Raw genomic sequence first — 13,118 nt, 5'->3', positions numbered from 1 at the left:
GCTCATGACTACTTCGTGGCTATGCCAGGCAGCACACCAACATCGCACCAACCCCGGCCCAACGTCGACAAAAATTGGTACCAACATTGGCGTAACACTGGTTTTTTGAGAAATTACATTTTTATATATTGGTCCGGCTTATATGCCAACATTGCACCAGTCTTGGCACTGCCAACATAGGCTATCAGCTGGCCGTGCCCCTAGTGTCACGTATTGGCATGCCACTAGTATTCATTGGCTAACGAGGCATTGGCACTGCCACCGTTAAGCCACCTTTAGCCATGCAATTATTTCACCCTTGCCCTTACTGCTGCCATTTGCTTAACTGTCACTCTGACAATTGTAGTTTTCTTATGCAGTCATTTTCCAATACCACCTTGCATGTCATCTCCCTAAGGAGCCATAAAAAACATGTAATTAAATAAGGCAAGCAAAATATTTTCCGAAAACATTTTATTGAGAGCTCATATACATGTACATGCCACAAGGACATCAGAGGGCCAAAATGCGGTGCAGGAGGCATTGGGTACAGGGTTAATATGGGAGAGGCTAGTAGGTGTAATTGGAAACAGGGCACTAAGCAGCACATGACCAGGTAGTCAAGGTAGAGGTGATGGGGTGCAGTGAGCATTGGTCATGATGGAAGGGGCTGGACATGTTGAGCAGGGTTGATGCACTATAGCCTTGTAGTGCGAGAGGTGTTGCAGGAACAGGAGGCTGAGCATGGGTGCACTCCAGGGCAGTGTCCACCATGGATGGAAAATGGCAGTGGACTATGTTGAGCATGATAGTTGGCAGTGAAGGGTCAATGGATCAAGTGCTGAGGTTGACGGGGCGGGGGAAGCGCATGGCCCAGGTAGTAAGCTGGGCACCCCGCAGGAAACAACCATTCAGGAACAGTTTGTTGAGGAGATTGGCCCGTGGGTCTTACAAATGACATCTGCACAGAAGACAAGCATATATCACCATAAAATCTAAACTCACCTTCTCAACACTTATCGAAACACATATGAAGTCTGGGTGCTCTATACGATTGAGTACAAAAAACAGAACCCCGCTATAGTAAAACCTCTGATATAACTGAAACTGAAGTCCCAGTTCATCTTCCATAGGCAACTGCACATTTTCCCCCTTTGTAGTAAAGATGTTTTTGGTAAAAATCAGTTAAAGTGCTTCTGGCCATGGCGACGACTCCCGCGCACTACCTAGAGTCGCGAGGCCAAGACTTTTTGTATTTGAAAACAGAACAATAACCCCAAGTGTTCGTTTAGGTGGCTTTACTACTAGCCGCAGCAGCAGTCAGAAGAAGCCTACTTTACAAAATCCTTGGAGCAGTCGGGGAAAGCGGGCAGCGCGAAGAAGAAAAAGTAAAGCTGTCTACAAACATAGCAAGGAGGCGGCGTGTTCCATTCAGAAAGTAAAGGAGTAAAAGTCCAGCAAGAAATAGGGAAGGGAAAGAAATGGGTCAACATTCACTGCAATGTGCAGTACAAATCATGAGGCAGTGGTGGCAGAAACTGGAGGTGCAGCGAGTAAGGCCTTACAGCACTTGAGTGCCATGCGAATTTATCATTTACTGCCTTTTAAAAGACAGAAAGAGCAAAAAGGAACACCATTTTCATGCAAGGCTTTAGTTTTTACATGAAATCGAACTTGGTTGCATTCATATTCAAGTCTTCAAGCTTCAGAGGTACTTCCACAAGATGTAGAGAAGTTTTATAATGAAAAAATCACACAAAGAGATGATAAAAGCGAGATGGAAGGTATTTAGGTTGTTTTTTTTCATTAAGCAACAAGACGTGTTCAGTAAGTGCCTATTTAACTAATAGACAGCACTTTCAGGACCATGTCAGTACAGACCACTGATACAGTAAAGACCATGATATAGAAAATATTTTCGCTGGCCTCAGTGGCTTTACTATAAAGGGGTTCTACTGTATATATTGAAGGCCTATTGCCACACATTCTTCTTTTAGAGCACTTTGCGACAGGTTTCTGGGCCTGCAAGGGCATGTAGCATCTTATGACGTAGGGATGATAAACATATATGCAAAATAATATCCATTCCAGAAACAAAAGAAAGATATTTGGAAGGAAAAACCTGCTTCCGGCAAACCGATAACTTCAGGTGGAGGCTTAGTGTTCATTTAGAATTACAGTTCCTGAAAATATGACGGTTCAGGCTCCAGAACATTCAATTTTTAAAAAATTCTTGAACATTCCTGCAATAGACAATATGGATTACTAAGCATGCAAAACTGGATGATATTAAAGAACACATTAAAGAATATTTTTCTGCAGTACACCAGTTACAGGCACGCATACATTACTGCGGCCAGAATAAAGAAATAATTGCCCTGACAGAATCACTCAAGCTATGTTCAATCAGCTTACTGAGGGAGATGTGTACATCGCAGATATTCTCAAGGATGTGTACGCATATAATATTATCAAGATAACCGTACCATTTCAAGTTCCAGCTTTTTAGTTTTCACAGCTTAATTGCTTGCTGCATTCTACTATAAACAATTGCCTTACTTGTAATGTACCAAGGAATAGTTTTTATACAGTGCTCATTATAAATTAAAGACACCAGAACAACATGCACACAAACAAGAAAAGAAGAACGGGACAGAGCGCCATTCATAACTGATTTATTGTGCAGAATAAAGTACATATATATGTCACTGCCAGCATATGCGCAAGGAACCCATTCAGCATCATGTAGTTTAGGATATGTTCAAGAAGCCCATGCCTCATACCACAGCCTCTTTCTCTGAGAAAGCATTTCTTGAACACAGCTTATCTTAAACTACATGATGCTGAATGTGATGCAGCTGAATGTGTTCCTTGCGCATGTGCCGGCAGTGAGATATAGGTACTTTGTTCTGCACAATAAATCAGTTGTGGGTGGAACTCTGTCCCATTCTTTTCTTGTGTGCGTGCATTGTTTCGGCGCCTTCAGTTTATAATAAATAAATACGAGCAAGCCCAACAAGAAGTTCTAGTAATCATACAGTGCATGCTTGTTCAGCAAAAATTATTACAGTCAGCCTGCAATGAGCAATCGAGCACGTACTAGAAATTTACTTTGCATAGGCAGGAAAATGTTATGCTAGATCTGAGTACAGTGATATCGTACTTCCTTATCAGCTAGCAGCCTACCAGGTATGCATTTTCCCTCATAACAGCTAATCATATGGCCATACCATCGGCACCCTTCCACGTGCAAGATTATATTCAGTTAGGCATACATGGGTGATTTTATGTCCAGGAACCAGGTGTGGTGCTCGGGCATCTGATTTCTTCAAACCAATTCATAGTAGTTGTTGGTATAGAGAATAGTAATCTGCCTGAATATCTGAGGCCAAATATTATTTTCATTGCTTAAGCACACCTTAAAATACAATGCTTGATGTGACTATGGGATCATAAAAAACGATACATCTAGCATGACAGTGATTTTTCACTTTCACCCTATCACAAGTTCCTTGAAAAACCAGTTTAATCCTTAGCTGAAAAGCTGTTTCGCACACATTTATATTTCAGTATCTATAAAATATTGCTATTTTGTGAATATATTTCAAAATCAAATTTCTTAACAGCCTCACAAATAATATTTTTTTCAAAAATGGACAATATTTTGTATTCAAATTAAGAATAAGATTGTGTCTGGAGAAATAGTATTGTTTGCAGAACAAAACAGCACATAGGCAAAAAAGCACCAATATCGCTCAAATTTAATGTGCAATACACGAACTGAGAGTTCACCTAAAATTGCAAGTACAATAGCCCTGTGTACATGGACTCGACAGCACCGGGTTGAATCAGCGTTGAGTAAGCAAGGTCATCATTCTCGACCCGGCTATGTCTACATGAACTCGCTTTCTAGTGAGTAAGTATCGTAGCAGAGCGTAGCATCGAGATTCGAAGTTATTGTGCAAGTTCTTACTCGTATTTGATCCCATTGCCTTTTACTATCGAGAGCTTCGATTATTTTTTATCGTTGATGAGCGCTAAAAAGCATTCATTTCGAGTGACGCTCGTCGCCGCTCCAGAGGCTTTTTCATATCCCAGAGTTCCCCATAATTAGACTTCCTGACTGGACAGCGTCTACATGCCTTTAGATAAGCGGGTCAAACGAATTAACCTACCCCCTGCAAGCGAGTTAACGCGACCCGCTCCGCCGCCTATTTTACTCGACCCGACTGTGTATACATGAACCCACCAACTGGTTTTTCACTCGACAGACGTACTCGACCCAATTCTGCCGAGTTCATGTATACAGGGGTGGAACGCACGTGTAACAAGTAACAATGCTGCTAAGAATCCAATCTGCTTTCTTCTGGCGCATCCAGTTTTCTAAAAAAATATCTTTTCTGACAAAGGAGGATATTTGGAGTTAAGCAGATAAGCAACACAAGATCCATGTGCTTGCTCTAACGCATGACTCCTCAGTGCACCTAAAGTTACAATTTGCTTGGTCATGTGGCAGTTCACTAAACCGTCTGACTAGAAATGACGATAAAAAAAAAATCGGGGGATCATTTATACTTTTATTAAGACATGCAAAAGCTTTTTTGTTCTTGACATAGCATTCAGAGACTGCGGGAGTTTGGCAGTTTTATACGTCTTATTTCGTTTGGCAGTTGCAAGGGGATGTAGAAAAAGAAATATGAGTAGGGAATATAAGGGGTGACAACATCCCGAAATGAAACTAATGGACCAATGATGCACACTGTGTATCTTAAATGGCGTCACTGGTAACATCAAACACAGAAAATCATCCTTGAATATGACAAATTTGAAGCCCAGGAGGTGAGTTGGTTGTGGGCAGGTAGTTCGAAAATGGCAGTCCCCCTGAGAGGTAGGCGGCAAGATCACTGCCACCCATTATGGGGAAAGCCCTGGCAAGCATGCAGGCAAAGGTGCACATATATAAGAGCAATAAATCCACAAGGAATGCACGCCTGAATGAGCAGCTGCACTAATAATTTCCTTTTGTCTTGCAGCCCACTCCTCCTGCGCTGTAAGCAAGTCTGCTCTGTTTTCCGAACGCAGAAGCATATGCAAAAACAAACAGAATGTTCTCTAAAATTTACAAAATTTGAACGAGTATTGCATGATGATCTCCTTTCTGCAAAGGTCTTGCTCTAGGGTTACAGAATAAATTCATTGCAGCTGCGAATAAAGCGAGTTGGGAGCTAATGGCGAATCTCAGTGGCTTGGGGAGAGAATCATTTATAATTGTCGCTTTGAGCAAAGTAAATAGCCTGGTTTACATCAAAGTAATATTACATCTACATGGCTGAAGCCAGTGTAGGCAACCAGAAATGTACAAGCAGTCAGTAACTGCATGTCTGTATGAACAAATACATACAGTGCAGGCAGCAGTAATGAAGGGAGAGTGGAAGGCAAATAACCTGAGCAATACTGAATGGCTTTCTTCTCTGCAACCTCAATACAGGCTTCCTGCGAATTCTTGTAATGCAAGCATAATCAAGTATGCTAAATATTCCACCACTGAAAGCACCTGCACTCCCATGTTACGCAAATGACTACTACTTCGTCAGTTCAACAAGCTATGTCTGTTATTGTGCTATTACACCACAGGTTCACTCAATCATGCCTCAACTTGAAATAGTCACATACTGTTGAAATAAAGCAATGAAATATAGCACCAGCTATTAAAGCACTGCCAGGGACATGAAGGATATTATTTTCTGCATACTGGTGGGCAAGACATCTGAACAAGTAAGTTTTGAGCTAGTAAAACGCCAGCAGAGCATTTAAAGCCTTTATATAATGCAAAACAAAGGCAATGTGTCATACCTACCGAGGCAATGTTTCCTTACACACAGCATGTTTCATGGCAAGGCTCCCACAGTTGTTGACATGTTTGCAGCACCAAAATGTTGATGATGTTGTCTGCCTCACATTCAGGCAGCACCCCTTTGATGGCAGATGATTGCTTGTGCAAAAGCAGTGCGATGATACCAGTGGAGCAGCTGGACTGCAGGCGTAATAGAGCAAAGAGCCCTAAATGCAAGGAAAGAAAGTCTCCATTAAATCGATGCCTCTAAATCATCATGACAGCATACCACGGCTCTTCTCTGTTTAGTTAATCTATAATTTCAATTGAAAACTGTCTCAAAAAATGGACTAATTGCAACTCTATGTTACACATGGTATAACATAGCTGTGCCAGGGCGGTGGGGCGATCAGTTAGCATAACAACCGGAAAATGCATACTGATGTTTCATGCAGTCTTGATGCTGGAGCAAAGTGTCATGGTGCGAAGAACAAAATTAAAAGCAGGCACGGGCGCCAAACGTGTGCTACACAACCGACGCGACTAGAAGTGTGCACGGTCATAAAATTTGAGCCCGACCTGGGCCTCATGCTACAAACCCGAACCCGGCCTGGAACAGAAATTGCCTGAGCCCACCCATCACTCACACTGAAGGCTCCGGCCCTGCTGGACATGCTATAACAGACCAGTTACAAAACCTACAAGTCGGCTTCCCTGTGAGGCAGGAATTCGTGCACAGTGGCGACAGAACCTGATTCAGGAATAATAGTTAGGTGCAGTACATGCACCTACCACAGTCCACGCTGCTTGGGATGCAGTTCCCCACGCACAGGCCATTGTCAGAGAAAGGTTTTCGGGCATTCTTAACACTGGAATAAAGGGGGGAGCACTGTCACCCTAGGGGTGAAGAAAGAAAATTTAGAAAAGGGACACTAACCGTAGAGGGTAATAGTGGGGCGACAATGCACACGCGAATAATACTGTGACGAATGGGCAAGAGGTGCGGGAATTACCCTACCCGTCAGGCGATGTGCTAGCACTGTACTCAACTATTAAGGTCTATGCCGCCATTGTGCAGGAATGTCTGCCGCACAGGGAAGCTGACTTGTAGGTTTTGCAACTGATCTATTGCAGCGGAAGCAACGATACAGAAAGAAAAAAATAGGCGACAATCCCTGGCGATGCATCGCGCGACGACGACGCCAACGCCTGTCGGTGCCGCTGGTGCACATCGCACAGAGCGAAGGACCTCAGCGACAGAGACGCGTTTTCAGCATTGCTTTGTTAGCGCCGCCTTTTCGTTTGGGAAATGAGTACAGTTACGCTATATCCAGTTTCTTGCACTAAACAGCAACACTGATGAAATTTCTTGAAAAACGTCGATCCCCCCCCCCCCCACACACACACACAAAAAAGAAAAATGGTCCCAGCGCAGCGGCGCGCTACTACACTACGATGCAGACATGATTGAAAGCAGTGGCGTTTTTCTGCAACTTTCGAAAATTAGCAATATCTAGCCACACTAGCCTTTTTTCTTTTGCAATACTACCCTACCAAGCTTTTACTAAACCGTCTCGATGCGCTCACATATGCACGGATCAGACGAAATGAGCGTCTGCAGGATTTTCACTCATACCGGACTAGGGAAACAAACTTTGCGTGCAAAAAAAAAAAAAAAAAAAAAAAAACGGAGGTGAGTACCCCAAAGACTTGCGATTGGCTGCCTCGCGAGCTGGTTCCAGCATCATGAGCGATTTACTAAAAACCCAGAACCTGGGCGACAGCGCCGAGCGGCAATGCTTTAGCGGTCCTCAGCGCACTGCGCATCGTGTTGCCGCGCGACTCATGCGGTTAGCGTTTTATCGCACCAGACACGAGAAAATATGCTTTTGACCGTAATCCACAGACTCCGCCTGAGGTCACCCGAGCGGCCGAGCCACGCGACGGCTATACGCCGTTCCAGCCACTGTAACGCCGTGAATATCCGAATTTGGCTATTAGGGCTACGATGTCACGCAGTTGTTTACTTTAGGAAATTAGTACTCTGCAAAACAGTAACGGTTTAACTAGAAATAAGCTGCAAAATGATCGGGATCAACTCGCGCACACTTAAGAACCACTTTTGAAAAGTTAACAACGTAAGAAATATGCTAAAAGAAGACAAATCTCCCTAGCACATGGCTTACGCAGCCTGCAGCAACAATGAAATGTTAGACAACGCTTGTAATTTGAAAAATGCTCTATCTAAGAGGCTAATATTTTGCTCCAATATACACAAACGCTTTATGAAATCTGAAGGAAAAAATTTGAAAACTTACATGGCATATTTCTTGAAGAAAGAAGCATTTTCCGTGCGCGGTGCCACCGAACGTCGAGCCGAGCGAGAGTGGCCGTTGGATGGAAGAAAGAACGGAGCGCCCTCTTTGAAACAAAATAAAACTGCCGCCGTCGTGCCGGCTAAGCGATTGTCGCGTCATCCTTCGAGCTTTTTTGTAATCGCTTTTTCAGCAGCTCGATGGTCTCGGTTCAGTACCGTCCATTTAGCAAGCGTTTCCTAGATGACAGGACCTGAACCAATCTTGAACGATGCGCTGCTGCTGCTGCTCATCTATGTAGGGCTCTGTGCCAGCAGCGAAGCTCGTCGTCGCCCTGGAAAGGCGCCTAGCTGTTTTGTTTACATCACCCAAACCGTTCAAGTTGTATTTTGTGAATGCTGTGTTCTACTACGAATAGTTTGCTAACCAACGAAAATGCTTTCATACATAGGTGCTCAATCGAGTGGAATATTTCAATCACCTGAAATGAGGATTTCAAGCAAGTTTGTTGAAAATTATTAAATTATTGAGCTAAGCATCTCAGTACCACGACTTGCCACCTCTTTATAAGCTAGTTGCATACGACGCTTACATTTTTTTTTTTTCATATATCCGCACCGTCAGCATCATTCTATCTGCTAGATTAGTCGTTTATTGGCCCGATTCATTAGGCGCTTGTCTTTTTCTCGCAGTTTAGTTTCTAGCGTATATTTTATTGGCCAAGAAAATGCGGTAAAAGCACATTTCTTTATGCAACCTGTTATGAGAGCCCGGAAATGTTTGAAAGAAGTCTCCAGTCTGTTATCGTTCGTCTTTTTATTACTGCGCAATTCCTTCCCCTGGGCGGCGGCCGCCCCTTGGACCCTGAGTGGTGCGTCGACCCGTCCACCGCTTTGGCGCACCTGCGTGGATTTCGACGCGCGCATGCAACCTCGGACCTTGCTCGCATCGCATGCGGTGAGAGAGTGCGATCCGGGGAACGACAGGAGTACGAAGTGCGCGAGTACGGGATTACGCGGTGCGTCAGCACGGAGAGCAGGCGCTGGAAAACTGCGAACGAGCGTGTGCGAAACAAAGATGTCATTGTAATCCAGTTGTTAATATACCCATTGTACCTTTTCGTATTTTATTTGTTTTTCCAGTCTTTTCTTTCACATTTTTTTTTTCGTTCTAATGATAACAAGTCCGTGTACATGTGGGTATCTCCTCTCCATACACAATATTTGTAAAAAAAAAAAAAAAAAAAAAAAAAACTACCTTCACCGCGCGCGCCTGTAACTGTTCCACCACAGAGGTAGTTAGAGAACAAATAAGCTTTGATACCGAATTAAGCTTAATTGTAAAACAATGACTGCTTTATTTAGTTTTTGAACTCTACAGTTATTCCTTCTTGCCATATGTAGCGCAAGCATTGTATTGCAGTGAACGACGACGGAATCGCGAAATTGGGGGTGTGAATAAAAGCGGAGAAACGTTACAGACAAGTGCGAAAAAAAGAATAAATAAACCAGAAATTCTAAAATGATGCTATCCATGCACTTGGCATGGCGTCGAATCAAATGTTGTTCTGCTGAGCTGTCGCTCTTGTATACTGGCCGCTACACGAAGCTATTTTGTGTTTCTATGAAATTCAGTGTGACAAAGCACCACGCGGATATATTTCGCGTTTCAAGTTCTTGTGAAATGTGGAAGCCGGCCCGCCGCCGTGCCGCGGGCGACTCTAGCTGGTTCTGCGATCATTTTTGCCACTGCAGTGATTTGAATGTTCGCGACTTGTTTAGCAAATAAATGGCGTACTCGTTTGTCGAATGAGTGTTTCAAGATAATCAGAGCATTTACCAGTACCGCATGTGTCCGATATTCCATCAGTGATTAATGCGCCATGGTCATTGCAGTCGTACTTTTGATTATACACGTATGGAATGAGTACGTATGTCAAAAGGTATATGAAAGAAATAGAGCCTTAAAGTATAGCGGCTGACGCATTGCGTCGTAAATTCCCGCCCGGGCGGCGGCCGTGTGCACCTTGAACCACACGTGGAGCGTCAGGGCCTGCGTCTTGGATTGCATCGCGCAGCGTGTAACCCGACAACCCCACCTGCAGAGCGCATCCACTCGGGCAAGTCGGCGCCGCTGTTGCTGGCGCCGTGCCTCCATGTTTTTCTTCCTTTGTTTGTGATGTTTTCAATGCACCTAGCAAGCATCGAACAGTGCGTCCATATTTCGGCGCGAGTGAGTGCCATCAGTGGACTGGAACAGAAGTGCGCGGTGTGTCGTCAACAAGAGCGGACGCTTGAGAAAAAACAAATGTGCGAACGAGTGCGATGAAGAAAAGTGAAACTGTAACCCAGTTATTTATTTCAGCATAACCTTAAGATTATTCATACTGAGATTGTACGTGCAGTGTTTCCTCTCCATGTTTTTCTAATATTTCACTTCTTAGAGCGACAACGAAGCAGGAAGCGTCGATACGATTGGCCATATGTGGGAACGTCCATGCATGTGCGGACCGACGTTTAATTTACCGCTCAATAACCCAGCTTTAATTTAGATCACCATTGTTAAATCGTTTAAGCGAAAGTATGTGCTGCGATGCTTTGTATTCCTATAGCTTAAACCGCACAGTGTATTTTTAAAGTGTATTTCGATGGAAGCGCGCTCGCCATTGTCGATCTGAGTCACGTACGGGCCTTAATAGGCTGACGCTTATCGCTCATTAATTGCATCGCACTGCATGCGTGTCCTGCGGTAATCGTCTGTTTGAAGCCACTGTTGTTAAAACTAATACAGTCGGGGGCAAAGAAATTTGCTAAAACTTTTGGCATTCTCTTCACTCAGAGCAGCAGGAATCGCCACGGGAGCAGCCATGGAAGAACCTAGACCATTACCGAATAGAATACAAAAAATAGCAACCATTGCCTATGCACAATATATGACATGTCGTTTTGATTCTTTCTAATCTCCCGGTCAGCGTGGAGCTATTTATCGCCGCCGCCCTGACGGACCAGCAAACGGTGAACTTATTGATATTTGACGCCGTTGACCGATCGTCGGTCTCCTCCAAATTCGTCACAGTATACATGTGGATTGATTACAGTACCAACTTAAGTCAATGAAGATCTAGTGTAAAAGATCATGGTGTAATCCCAAGCAACATCAACAACAGCTAGGTGGGATTAAAGCAAACACGACGGAAACTAGCACCGTGGAACTATAACTATTTAGACACAAGATTTCCAAAGCATTTAAAATTGCAAAGGTAACTTGAAAACGTCGATTATAACAGCACCGTTAACGAATCCAAGTATTAAATGAGCTTGCCAACCGCAAAAGCACGCTAATGCGGTTTCCCACGGAATATTTCCAGCCACATGCTAATTTGCATCTAATATTGACCAGTAGGTGAAATAGACAAGACAATGTTCACTAAAGTGTATGCCAATGCATCTGGCGAGACATGGTAACAGAACTGACAGTATTGTTCAGCATATGCCATATATTAGCCAACGTCAGTGGAGTAATGGCTAACGCTGTTCGATATAGCCATCCTTATGAAACGGCAATGCCAATACCGTTGATATGTAAGGTATGCCAGTGTATATCTGACATTGGCGGGCCATTGTAACAGAGCTCACATTATTGTCCAGCATATGTCGAATATTGGCCAACATCAGTGGACTGACGGCTAATGCTGTCCGTTATAGCCATCCTTATCTCATGGCAGCGCCAACACCGGTGATACGCCGGATATCCAGGCCCATCATTGCCATCCTTGTATAATGGTACCAACAATATTGTGAGGGCGTCGGATATGACGGGCCAATGTTGTTATCATTATAATTAGGTATGAACAATATTGGTTACCAATGGAATCCTCAGGGCCAGTGTTGGACGTGTTATAGAATGGCACAACCAATACCAGCCATAGGATGGCAGCGCTGGGCCTACATAGGGCTGATCTTCGCCAACTCACTGACAATATTGGCCCGGGCTCTTGTGCTGCCTGGCATTGGTCATAACATGCTGTACAAATATCTTGATTTTCCAGCACCTTTGGATTAAAACCTATCAAAGGCTGTGAGGTAAGGCGAAAACCTCTTTAATGGAGAGTGAATTAAACGCGATCACGCAATATTTGTTTCAAGACTGACAACTTATGCAGTGTCCATGGGCGGTCGACTCTCTGGGACATAGAAGCGTGCTTTATGAATTTTTATATTCATGTTACAAGGTCAACTTTTTCGAATCATATGCAGAAATCTAGTTATGCAAAGTTAAATAAAGAATAAAAAACAAGAAACATTTTCATTGCCGGCCTCCCATTCGAAAGGTCAAGGTTAACATGTACTGAATTTGAATCCTAAAAATTTAGAGCGATTTATCATCTCTTTCTTACGAGAGCGTTATAATAATGAGTGCAGTCAATTTCCCCATGGCATTGCCATAATTGAGTTGTCAAATCTGGTGCTTGAATGACGATGGGCTAGAAGATGAGAGGCAGAAAAACAATTTCGTGTCAAGCACCACGTCCAGGTGTACGGCAGCAGCAATGTAAATAATTGAATAAGCGTTATTGCAGAAAAAATTAATTGAATCGCTGTAGTGGGAGGCCTATGAACCAAATTTTCAGCGGCAAAAATAACTGCAAGGGAAAAGCTTTTCAATCTGTATTAGCCTTCCAGAGAATTTCAGTGCTGGTACCTTTGCAACAGAAGAAACAATTCTATTACAGTGGCAATTCTATTACAGTGGCTTTGAGTCATGTAGAGAAACGTTAAACAATCCACCAAATAAGACTGGCATGTCTCTTCCATTGAGCTGGCTTTAATTCCGGCCATGTGGAAGAGACAGAAAAAGCACGAGCCATAAATGCTTCGTGAGTGTACTGAGGGACCGAAAAAAAAACAAATTTAGCTGCTGTTGGTCTTCTCTGAGTATACGCAAACTTTAGAGCCCCCTTAGATGAATTTCGCTTCGTCTCGTTCCGTTTT

General features: G+C 43.5%; 1 long non-coding RNA gene across 1 annotated transcript; it reads right to left on the bottom strand.

Moving 5' to 3' along the window:
* Nucleotides 1–444: 444 nt before the first annotated feature.
* LOC146176887 (uncharacterized) lies at nt 445–8,257 on the bottom strand. Its single transcript, XR_014701230.1, has 3 exons — nt 8,131–8,257; nt 5,837–6,039; nt 445–940 (listed from the first exon to the last, which is right to left on the bottom strand). It is a non-coding gene; the product is annotated as an uncharacterized LOC146176887 (long non-coding RNA).
* Between the last annotated feature and the right edge of the window lie 4,861 nt (nt 8,258–13,118).

Source organism: Amblyomma maculatum, chromosome 10 (assembly GCF_055883805.1).
Source record: "Amblyomma maculatum isolate TAMU_Amacu chromosome 10, ASM5588380v1, whole genome shotgun sequence".
Taxonomy (NCBI): Eukaryota; Metazoa; Arthropoda; class Arachnida; order Ixodida; family Ixodidae; genus Amblyomma; species Amblyomma maculatum.
Note: the sequence above shows the minus strand (reverse complement) of the source record. Positions and strands in the feature narration are given on the sequence as shown.